Source organism: Phocoena sinus, chromosome 20, assembly GCF_008692025.1.
Source record: "Phocoena sinus isolate mPhoSin1 chromosome 20, mPhoSin1.pri, whole genome shotgun sequence".
NCBI lineage: Eukaryota > Metazoa > Chordata > Mammalia > Artiodactyla > Phocoenidae > Phocoena > Phocoena sinus.
The window spans coordinates 25,909,214-25,922,081 of NC_045782.1; the positions used below are offsets into that span (position 1 = coordinate 25,909,214).

Genomic DNA, 12,868 nt, shown 5'->3' on the forward strand with positions numbered 1-12,868 from the left:
ATTATGCAAATTAGCAATTCATAACTGTGTCATTAAAATATCACTATTAGTAATGTAGCTGGAATTTAATTTTTGGTAAGGTAAATCTAAATGTCTCATGTAATAGAGGTCAAGTTGACATTTTATGTATAAAGTAATTGAAAGACAAACACTAGGATTATAGTCTTTGAGCAGAGAACCTGCATGAAATGGTGTCAGGCGAACTGTACCTTTTACAGTGTTTGATAATCTGGTAAGAGCACTGAGTATACTAAGAATACTGAGTTTCTAGGTAAGGCAGTTTAAGAAAAGTCACTAAGCTTGCTATAATTAGTAGGGTTAAGACGCTTTGGCATTCATGCTTGCTTATTCAGAGAAGACATTGATATAGGTTACGTGGGAAGCTGAGAACCCCTGAGCCAATATTAAATGCAAGGGGCCCAAAATATGTAGAACTGGTGCTCTGGAAGCTGCACTGGATTCTTCAAGGCCTGTCTCTGTGCAGGGGCTGAAAGTATCATTTGGAATTTGAAAGTTATAAGTGTATTGTCATTCCTCTAGCTCTTTGTTTCACTTATTTTCTCATGTCTGTCTCTCTGAATAGACAAGAAGGTCTTTTTGGATAGAAACCCTTCTTTCACTTTGATTTCTGGCCCTCAAATGATAACTAAATGAGTGCATTTAATGATTTGGGGAAGACTGACCGAGTGACACACACCCAGAAGGCAAAACTTATCCAGATATCGAAGTTTAATTTGATTACATTAAATACGACTTGAATAATTTAGTTCTGGCCAAATTGTTTCCCCAAGTCATCAGTTTAGGGGTTCCTGATTCCTGAGGATCTCATTGTTCTTTCCTTGAAAGCACTCAGGTCCTTTGTTAAGGGGTGGCTTTGTTGGTGTGGCTGTGGGTTATACTTCCCTGTTATGGAAATGGCACAGTCTGGACTGAGTCCAGCTGAGATTAGTCAGGATTTCAGGATTCTCATGACGAAAGTAGCACGACTGTTGGTGCTAAATTTTTTCCACAGGCAAATTATTCACGCTGCATAACAGTTCAAAGTTAATGACCACCTTGGAACTGAGGGATTCCAGCAGAGGGTCATGTCCTTGAAAACATTCCTATTTCACAGTGAGGGTCCTGGCCTGGCTCCCTGGCTGAGATTCCTCGCCCAGAATCCCCACCTCTACTGCCTGCCCTTCAATCCTCCTGCTTCCCAGCTGGGTTTGAAAGAGAGAGAAAGCAGGCAGAGCCCATTTGGTTCTCATGTTTCTGGTAGCACCACCCAGTCGGCTCAGAGAATTATCTTTAAAAGTTTTAAGATGTGTGTTCACTTCACAGATATTTCTTAATGGTCTGGTGTCCATCTAGCAAGGGGACAGGCATGGCAGTTCCTGGGATGAGTGAGACAGACTTGGTGTTCGCTCTCATGGGGCTTATCCAGTGAAGAAGACACAACGGACAAGCTGTTGAAAAGGTGATGAGTTGTGAGAAAGGGCAAGTAGAGGGGGCTAGAATCTAAACCTGGGGGCACTAACCAACTTTGAGGGGTCAGGGGAGAACGTGTTGGAGTTGACTGGGTGAAGGTTGGAGAAGAAAACTATTCCACATGGAAGGAACCGTTTCCATAAAGTCCCTCAAGCAGGAAAGCCAGTCATGTTGGAGGAACTACCAGAGGCCAGTAGGTCTGAGCAATGAAAGTGGAAGAAGGCATCTCACATGTGGCTGAAGAAGGGGGCCATCAGTTCATGGGAGATCCTGAGAGGTATGGCAAGGATTTTGGACTTTATGCTCAGAGCAGCAGTAAGCTATGAAGGGTTTTAGGCTGAGCAGTGACCAGATAAGACATATTCATTCCTAACAGCTGCTTATTCTCCCATGGTTCTTCACCATCTCCAGTATCCCTCCAGCACCATCATGGGGGTGCTCTCCAAGGTGCTGTATGCCTCGTGGCTCTGAATCATCCCCACTGTCAGGCTGCACACTGAGTAGCCCACACCCAAACCTAGTTTCTAAGGTTGAGCATCAGCCTCTGAAGTTTAAGGGGAGTAAAAGAGGTTCAGGGAACACCCATGGACACAGCCCCCTTCTTTCCTTGCCCACACTGTTGTCAATATGCCCTCCTGTGTGACTGCACCATGCAGCCCATCAGAACAGAGCCACTACAGGAGCCAGAAATGTCAGAGAAAAGGAAAAGGCATACAAAATGTAAGCAGGTCTGCCTTCCCCAAAGTTTATTTTACTATACTGCTCCCCAACTAAAAGGAAGAATATATATTTTTTTCTTGAGAATATAGAAACACTTTATTTGTTTAGGTTCTCAGAGTTTAGAACCAGTATAATGGAAGGACTTCAGAAAAATTATATTGCTAATCTGTTTATATGTATTTTTGTGTGTGTCTGCTTGGACACATATAATATGTGCTCCATTTCATAAGGTATGATAATGGAACAACAACTAGGCAGCATGTTATGTGAGTGGCTTTGCAAGTTCTCTACATGATGTGCCAGGCTCAGTGCTAGGCAGTGGAGTTCCTAAAGGTGAACAAATTCTTCCCTTAGGTAATTAGCAGACTACAGAGGACATGGAATATGTGCACAGTTTATGAGAATGAGATCTCCACCTTATGTAAGGAAAATATGTAATACTTTCAGAGTCTATGGCTAACTGCTCTTAAAAACAGGACAACAGGCCCCAAATGGAGTCACTTATGCTAAGCCCCACATCCCAAACCAAGACTTAATTACAGTTTTGGCTCTCCCAAAAATGGAATCTCAAACCAGTCTATCAGGAATTGCCTGATCAGCACTAGTTAATCTGCCTGATAGACCCCTGTCCTCCCCTAAACGAAAGTAATGTTGCAATAACCAACCTTCTTTTTACCTAATATAACTTCCTTGTTTCTGCTTCCTTCTGCCTACAAAATTCTCTCATTTTGTACATTCCCTTCGAGCTCCTTTCTATCTCCTAGGAGGGATGCTGTCCAATCGAATTAATTTTTGCTTAAACAAGCTCTTAAAAAATTTAATATGCCTCAGTTTATCTTTTAACAGCTCTGGTGTGAGAAGAGGGAACTTAAGGAGACCCCCCCAAAGGCCCCAAGAAGCAAAAGCAACCAGACTTGGTTACCTGCTGAGCCCTTGAACTCTGCTTTCCCGGTGCCTCTGGAGGTGGTGAGTAAGTCTCTCTCAGATTGTAGCTCTGCAGCTTTTCCTTGAGTTTCCAGATTTTATTAGAGCATTTTTTTTTCTTGACTGAGTCCAGAAACTCACCAAAATCAGATTATCTGACTTAGAAACCAGACTTGGTCTGCAATTTGACTGGGTCCAGCTTAGAAACTGGACTGAGGCTAGAGTCAGACTGGGTCTGACTTAAGTTGTTCTGAGTCCGCTTGGGACCTCAGCTGAATAAAATATTGTTTTAGGGCTGGACAAATAGGCTCACCTTACCAAAGATAATCTTGAATCACAGTGGCCACAGTGGAGAACTTTTAACCTAGATAATATTATCATTTTTATCATAGAAAAAAAGGGGTCTCAGCCAAATATTCATCATAAAGCATAGAGGGAAAATGATTTTTCCTCCTCTAAAATTTTTGGTGACCAGGATGGGACCAGCTGGGACACCCTACTCACTGCAGACAGGATCCTAGGAAAACTGGCAGAAGCCATCAAAGGTAAGAATTCTTACCAAAGTCAGCTCTGTCATCTCTGTCTCCATCTGTGGTGCCTGGTTAACAGAGGAAGGTAAAATTCCACTTTCTCCCTTCCTTTCCAAATTCAGATTGGAAGGCAGAAAACATTTATAAGAATTAGATCTTTAAATTGTGAATTTGCTTTTGAGTACACATTGGTTGTAGATCCCTTCTTTCCCAAGGACAGCCATTGCCTTCTTGTTTGTCTAGCTTTTGTCCTGAGAACTTGGCTTGGCAACAGCCAAGTTGGGGTCCCCAAAAATTTTGGCTGGGAAGAAATGTGGGTTGCACTGCATGTGCGGCCAGGGTCCTACCCCTGTTGTCTGCTTTCATGGGAATTGTCTGAGGCTTTCTTTCTTTTGGTTATCTTTGGGAGTGTCTCTGGATCTTGGGAGGATAATATTTTTTGCACTCTTTGGGAATGCCTCTTGTCCTCATGGGGTTGTTCAGTACTGCTAGGAATATGTACTGTTTGTCCAGCTGAAACCTGATAAGATATTCAAAAGGAATTTTTTTTTTTTTTTAGTAGCTCTATGGTAGGAAATTGGCCAAATTGGAATTTGACATTCAGAGCCTGATGGGACCTTTTTTTAGGCTTTCTCCTCTAAGCTAAAATGAAACTATATAGCCAGAGTGAAAGAAATATTCTGAAGGCTTTGTGGAAGGATTTACTAAAACACTCCACAGACACACAGCTCTAAATCTAGAACATAGGATCTTTTGATTTCCATCTTAGTTGAAGGTCTTCTCCCTGATGTAAAGAAGGGAATTGAGGATAGTATAGTTGGATGGGTGGGACGGCCTCTGTATCATTCAGGTTGCTACCCAATTCTTTGAGGAATTAAAGACAACTGTACTTGTCTTACAAATCAAGCCTTTGTAAGAACAAAAGTGAAGATATAGAAATAATTCAAAGCCCTCTTTTCCTTTCTACCAATGCCCAAATGTACCCTTTTGATCTCAGAAGGTTTGCAGATACTGTAAACCTTCTGGACTTAAGGAACAAAAGCCTTTGGTGCAGCTTCCATTCTTTCTTTGTGCCTTTGAGATATAAATATTCTACATAGTCTTCTCTAGGAAGCAAGGGAATTCTTATCAGAAGGAGAAAAAAAAGAGAAAAGACTATTTTTAAAATTAGAACTATGAAAAATCTTAAAAGTGTCTTTTACAAATATTATTAAAAAGCTATCTGAGCAGGTAGACTTAATTTATTCCATCTGCCAGAAACACAATGGACCCAACTGTTCTTTTATAAACTAGTGAGTTTCATATTATCATATCTGCTTCATGGCTAAAATTTTTAAATGAAAGCTAGAAGATCTCTGTTTGCCTCTTTATGTTTTTGTGTATCTGTATATGTTTGCTATAGATAGTAATTTTTTTGTACCTCTGAATGGTATTTCCAAAATTATTTTTTAAAGGCTCTAGTTAATTGGCTTAAAGATGAACAAGCATTATATAAATCAAGTATACTGTCAGAAATATAGACTAATCCATAAGTTTTTCCACATTCAAGAGATCTAGGATAATATTTGGTATACTAATACTTTTAGTATAAACAGGTTTAATAGAAGTCAAATAAGATCTTATTATATCTGTTGCAAATATTTCAGCAAGAAAAATAACTCAGTATGATGACATTTTTATGTTTTTATAAGTAAGTTAAGTGTGAATGAGATAAGAGCTTTTGGGTGAACTCCTTAGGAATAATTATATTTTAGGAATATCTACTTAAAAATAATCTCTCTGACCACAAGGACCTACTATATAGCACAGGGAACTATACTCAATACCTTGTAATAACCTATAATGGAAGAGAAGGTAAAAAAAGAATATATATATATATATATATATAATATGTATGTGTATATATATGTGTATATTTTATATATATACATATACATATCTGTATATATAGACATATATAACTGAATCACTTTGCTGTACACCTGAAACTAGCACATTATAAATCAACTACATTTCAATAAAAAAATTTAAAAATCTCTCCAGATTCTGGTAACTTGAAGTTTAGATTTGTGCTAAATTAAGTTAAAAGATGAAAGTTTATTGAATAGTTAGGTCATTCCCAAATCAAACAGGATACTGAAACATTAATTACTGAATATTGGCTTCCTTTTACCAAGAAACTAAAGGGATTTAGGACTATCAATAAATATGTTCGGTTCCACACAGATATTTTCTATAAGAAAGCACGATTTTAGAAATTATTACTGTTATTTATGTTTGCCAATCTACAGAATGTTAATGTAGAAGTTCATAATTGCTTACTTCTTAGTTTTCACTAGAAATTAAGGTTTTTAAGAGTTGAGTATTTGAATTTAAACATGTAATTAAAGCTACTCGAAATAATACGGGAAAAATTTCAGTATACAGTAGCAAAGTAGGATGTGTGTTTTCAGTAAAAGAAGGTATGAGGAATAGAACTGCATTTTGTTAAGGGAAAAGAAAGTAATTTTGTCTTAGAGATAGTTGTTTCTGGATGGAAAAAAAGAACAAACTAATATGGATACCAATATGGATACAGAAAGTTATGGAAAGTTTATGGAAAAGGAACCGTAAGAAAAGAATTTTGTGCCTGGTCAGGATTGGGTAAGTTTAGAATAAATTTAACTGAATAAATTTTAAAAAGTAAGCTGGTGCAAAACCAGAATTTTTTTTTTCTCTTTTAAGAGGTCAGTTTTCGTAACATATTGATCTGCTTTTGATAACAGATTGTAAAGTTTATTTTACCTTTAATGAGTAATCTGTTATAACTTTCTGTATTTGCCTTTGAAATCTTTTGTTATCACTTTGGTTAAGTGAATAACTATTGATTCACAGTGCCCTATGATCCTATTTGACCACATGTTTTGAAAATTTTTGATATTTTTGATAACAAATTTCCCAAATCAAATTTTAATGTAGTTCCTTTGACCTCTAGCCAACTTTGGGATGCTTCAAAGGACCCTTGAAACATCCCAAAGAGAGCTATAAACTAATTAGGTTTATTTAGTATGTTAAATTACATGGGAAGCATTGTCAAATGAGTAATAAATCTTCTTAGGTTATACTGTATGAGTCAATGTTATTAATTTTTTAATAATTAATATTCTAGAAATTATATGGAATTCCTAAAAATCGGATATGTCCTGGTAAAATGTTATCAGTCATAATTTTAGTCATTATTTTAAAATATTGTATGTCGCAGCAGTAATCAAGTTTCTATGTCAATTGCATTGTAAGCAAGTCTTTTTTTTTTCCTTTTGGTTGCACCAGGTCTTAGTTGTGGCAGGCAGGCTCCTTTAGTTGCAGCTCAAGGGCTCCTTTAGTTGTGGCTCACTGGCTCCTTAGTTGTGGCACATGGGCTCCTTATACGTGGCATGTGAAGTCTTAGGTGCGGCGTGCATGTGGGATCTAGTTCCCTGGTCAGGGATTGAACCCAGGCCCCCTGCATTGGGAGCACGGAGTCTTAACCACTGCACCAACAGGGAAGTCTCTGTAAGCAGCTCTTTAACCATGCCTTCTGTGGTCTTTCATCATTCATAGACAGTTATTGTTTTACTCTGATGTTTTGCAAAAATGCTTCCTCTTCGAGAAGCTCCTTAGCAAGGACATTTTGACAAGTACAGGTTTCTGAAAACTTTTAGATCATACTGCTGAACTGGGTAAGAAATTAAGAATTCTAATGGTAAACCTGATGGCGTCATAAAACTGTTAATGAAAAGGATTTGTTATATAGGACTGTGTGAACTGGTGAATATGTTTATAATTTTTATGGTTTCTGTCTAAAATATTAGTAGCTTTTAATCTGTGTTTTCCAGATATAAGGAAACCCTTCCCTTCAAGCTAATTATGAGTTACAGCAACTTGGTAAATTATATGTTTGTAAGCAGAATTGAAACATTTATCTTTGCTCTACTTGATTCCTCCAGAGACTGGAAACTCTTCGGTTGCCAGCAACTTTAAAAATCAGGTAAATTAGGAAAGCCATCTCCTAGCAGGTGCAGAAATCTCAAAGTATTTTGGGGACCTTGAAAAGGGAGGAGTTCACCCAAATATGTAGATAACTCAGGTGAAATCATTGACAGGCCTTTGCCATGGCTTTCCTGGCCTTGAGACGCCTTTTAAAAATTCAATCCGAGGTGCCAAATAATACGTTCCAGCAAAGCCAATTTCAAATGAGCCTGTTTGATTAATTACACTTCTGTAAATCATCAGGCCGAGATTTTTGAAGCCAGGATTATTTAGCAAACAAATTAGTCTTAATTTGGCTATATTTGGTAGAAATGAGGGTAATTTTAGAGAGAAAAAGATCATGTTTCTGCGGAGAGTAAATTCAAGTTTTGTTAATTGAGGTCTATATTTACTAAGAGCCACTTCCCAAATAGCTCCTTATTACTATATTCTTGTAAATTTTAGCTGAATCACTAAAAGGACACTCTAGTTTGTTTCTGAAGTTTTTCTCATTAATCCATCTTTGGATGAAGATCATATGCCCCATGACCTGCAACCAGGAGATTATGCATACTGGAGAAGACATCATTTAAGACTGTCTCCAACCTAGATGGTAGGACCCTTATCAGGTCCTCTTCACTAGCTCATGCACAGTGAACCTGAAGGGAATTGACTCTTGGATTAATATTTCCACTTAAAAAGGGCCCCTGAAATGGACTGGCCTATACAGAGCACTGCTGACCTCAAAATCACCTTAAAACAATGCTCAAACCGAGGAGAAACTACCAGACCACGATGGTAAGAAGAAGACATCTAAAGTAGACATCTAAAGTAGACAGCTGATCCAAGATGCCAAACCCGGCCTGTATACCAGTTACTTTGATAATTGCTTACACTTGCTTATGACCTAAACGTATTTCACAATCTTAAGCAGAGTTAAAATTAATTGTTGAGTTTATGGTCAATTACCTATATCCAGTACTTCTGGTTACCTTGGTGGATTTCTCCACTCCAAGGCTCTAATTGGATGGCCCTTAGGAAATTATTCTAGAAGAAAGAAGTTATAGTTCTGTTTGGGCCACTATTGATATTACTGGATGGGACTCCCTCACTTGGTCAATCAATCATAGTTGCTCTGACCCTTGCCATAAATATAAAAGGCCCCCCTTATGTTGGGAACAATTCAACCATACTAAGGGTAGCCAGGCTAAATAATACAAGGAAATGTGTCTGGGTGCCTTATGAACAATGCCAGTATATCATTTCCTTTAAAGGTAAGGATTGGTATAGAACAGATTAAGTCAGATGACCTAGGGGTATACTGTGTGGATCCTAACAGAAGTTCTTGGCTTAAATTCTTACTTATAACCTTACAAATACTACTAGCTATATTACTTATATTCTACCTATTTTGTAAGATTGTTGTTTCTTTCCTTACTAAATATGTGACTGAGCCTCTGATAAAATAATAAGAAGGTGACTTAAGGCTGTTGACCAGATATATAGTTCTATACAAGATCAGTGATGGTAATAGTGTAACTTTAGATATGGAAAGAAGCATCAAGAGGGAATAATTTCCTGGACTATAACAGACTAGTAAATCAGTGGTCCAGAGAATTTTGGCTATAGTTAATAGGGCCTAGTCCAGTAATAGCACACTGAGTGGCCTATCAGTGAGATCTTTGCCTGGGACAAAATGATGAAATGCCTCCCAAACCATGGTCGAATTTATGACCATGAGAGGGCACTGCCAACTAAAAATTGTCACTTGCCATCTGTCACTACAAGTATGATATCACTAGCCAATGCAGTCACTGACTTTTGACGCATCCTGAAAAGAGTTCATGGTGGAGATCAGGAATGAGGTACTCCGTGCTCTGGAAGGATCTGGCAGAACAGGTCTTCAGATAGTTAGTTATTTTCAGGAGAAGATTTTATGAACCTGATTTCTTGCTTCTTCCTATATCTAGAAAATATCTAGAAAATCACTAAAATCATTAAAGGAGATGTCTGCTCCTCATGACTAGCAGCAACCTTCTTGTGACTGGCAGCAACCCTCTGCCAAAATGTGTACTTGATTGCATGTATCCCCCTTCACTAAAATCACATATATACTGACCTCCCTCCACCTCTTTAGAGCAGTTCCTCAGAGATATCTGAGAGGCTTCTCCTGGGCTACAGTCCTCATTTTGCCCCAAAGAAAACTTAACTCACAACTCTCACATTGTGCATTGTTTTTCAGTCGACACCTTCAAACTAAAAATTTAAAATAAAATGTCTTCATTTTTAACAAGCAGCTCTACCACCAGTCTCTGATATCCTATGTCATTCAATGCAGCCGTTGCATCTAAGGTCTCATGAGGGTTGGGTCAAAGACAACTCCAAGGTTTTCTGCATTCCTACAATTCTCCTTTCAATGGAGGATCATTTTGAAAAACACATGTAAAGGAGTGTGACTTTGTGTAAGCCATGGTGTGCTGCATTGTGCTCTAGCACTAAAAGAAAAACAAGATTCACAGTAAAGGTTTGTGCCCACTTATCAAAAAAAGAAAAGCTAGTTTTAGTTTAGTCAGTTTAATTAAAACAGGCATATCTTTAGAGTTTTCAACATTAAATACTTTTATCTTGTGTTTGCTAAAAGTCAAATAAGTTCATGTTACTTCTATTACAGAATTTGTCAGGAAGAAAGATAACAAGCTGATGGTTAGCTGTTTAATAGCTCTTGAAATTTTCATGAGTGATCTAAACATAATTGTTATGAAGAAGGAAATTACATAGATGTAAATAAGATAAAAGTATATAAATAAAGTTTTCAACAACAGTTATGTTCAGTGCTATGTCTACTTAAAAATAGTTTCCAGGGCTTCCCTGGTGGCTCAGTGGTTGAGAGTCCGCCTGCTGATGCAGGGGACAAGGGTTTGTGCCCCAGTCTGGGAAGATCCCACATGCCGCAGAGCGGCTGGGCCCGTGAGCCATGGCCGCTGAGCCTGCGTGTCCAGAGCCTGTGCTCCGCAACGGGGGAGGCCACAACAGTGAGAGGCAAGTGTACCGCAAAAAAAAAAAAAAAAAGTTTCCAAAATCTTTTTGGGACTTCTCAGGCTACATAATCGTGTGAGCCAATTCCTTGTGCTAAATGTTGAATTTGGACAGAAATTTGACAAAACGGGTGGGGGATTTCCTTTGAAACTTGGGGAGGTAAACGGAATAGCTTGAGTCAAAGCACAAGGGAGGTAATAGCTAATAATAGCAAAGATTTATTGACCACTTTCTAAATGCCAGGCACAGTCTGAGCACTTCACACACATTAGATTGATTCATCCTCCCACTTCTATACATACAAAGACTCCCAGAGGACATGGAACTTTGTCTTGTTCCCAGCTATACACTCAATATAGTGAACACACAATATTCAAGCTCTCTGCTAAAGGAATGAATGAATCAATGGTGGAGCAGCAATCCTAAAGCTCCAGGATCTCAATTTGAACCTATGCCAAAAAGCTGGATATAAAAATTTATGCTTTATCTTGTGTTCCACCTATTTCTTAACAAAAGAGTGAGCTTTTGGACAAATGAATTTTTAACTGCTAGAATTGTTTTGTCGTTCAGTTATATTTTTGCTTAATCTTACTGCTTAAAAATTTAAAAAAATGTTTTTTGCTTCTCCATTCTGTTTGAACACTTTTGGAGGACTTATACAGACTGTCTAGAAGTCCACACAGTAGGAAGGTATTATTGATGTAGCTGCTGGAGGGGAGAGAGGCAGGGGGCAAACAGGGTAAGAAGAGAAGTGCTTTTCATTTGCAGGCCAAGAACCTGGAAGTTAAGAAAACCTGATTCCCCCAGGGACAGATATGGAGGTTGGTGGGGGTGAGGGTAGCACCCCAAACCCATTTTCTCTTATCTATTTCACCTGATTCCTCTCTAGTGGTTCATAAACTGAGAAAAAAGTCAATGGAAACCAAGCAGGATGAAAAGGGTACTTAGAGCTCAGTGAAAGGCACACAGAAACTTTTGTTCTATGTCAAACAGCTTAGGAAGGGCTGGGTCTGTTTCTAAGTGGTCGTGGATTCTGTTTACCAATGAATGTGGAGTTTCATGTCAGGAACAGTCAATAATACTCTTCATTAGGAGCCTTATTTCAGGATGGTGTTGAATAATTGCTGGATTGCTGAAAGTGTCCAAGTAGGAGCTCTCCTTCCACTACACTGCTTGGCTCCTGTCCCCTTCCAGCCACTTCAAGCTCTTGTAAACAGCGTTCATTTTCCATCACAAGCGAGGAAATGTGACTGTGAAGCCAAGGTGCCAGGTCCCTGGAGAGGGCCTGCCAGGGAGTCCGTTTGCTCACATCTCATTTTAGTTTGTAACTTGCTGGCGGGGTTGAATAATCACTGAAGCTCCATGTCTTCCCATCCTATTCTGTTCCACTAACTTATGAAACACCCAGCAACCCGCTGGAGGACTAGCAGATCAACCAGATGTTTCCTGAGCAAAGACAGCACACACAGCATCTCATGAGAGGGGAGGGCTGGCGGGCACTCACCCCCTCTGACATCACTGGGTGAGGTAGCCTGCAGGAGAATTTCAAAGCAGAGCAGTTTGGCCAGGGAAGAGCTCAGTTGGCAGCTCTGTGCTGGGATTAACTGACCCGGATAACTAGGGAGAGGGAATTAACAAGTGTGTTTATTATCTGGGAGGAATTAGACCCTGCACTCCCTGATTATCCATGGGCACTAGGAGACCCTCCCCCATGGCTCCCCATGCACAGTCAGGATCACAAGTTCACCATGTTGTTTCTCATCCCAGCCTCTTGTTTTCCTGACTTTGCCTGAGGTTGATGTGGGACAAGCTCAACTGATTGCAAAGAACAGCAATGAAATACTAATAATTATTAATAATAAATCAACTAATTCTTCTCCCCCAAAAACATAGGGGAGATCAAATCCTAAAAAATCTGATTTCAAATCATCTCCCTATAGATCACTGGCTTGTCAGATTCAGGGTGTTAAAAACCAATAAGATAACATAATTTTTTTTTTTTTTTTTTTTTTTTTTTGCGGTATGTGGGCCTCTCACTGTTGTGGCCTCCCCCGTTACGGAGCACAGGCTCCAGACGCGCAGGCTCAGCGGCCATGGCTCATGGTCCCAGCCGCTCCACGGCATGTGGGATCTTCCTGGACCGGGGCACGAACCCGTGTCCCCTGCATCGGCAGGCGGACTCTCAACCACTGCGCCACCAG

At 39.3% G+C, this 12,868-nt stretch overlaps 1 long non-coding RNA gene across 1 annotated transcript; it reads left to right on the forward strand.

Annotated features, from left to right (window-relative positions):
- Positions 1-2,448: 2,448 nt before the first annotated feature.
- On the forward strand, positions 2,449-10,325 carry LOC116745761. Its single transcript, XR_004347547.1, has 3 exons — positions 2,449-3,156; positions 3,590-3,659; positions 7,499-10,325. It is a non-coding gene; the product is annotated as an uncharacterized LOC116745761 (long non-coding RNA).
- Positions 10,326-12,868: the final 2,543 nt, after the last annotated feature.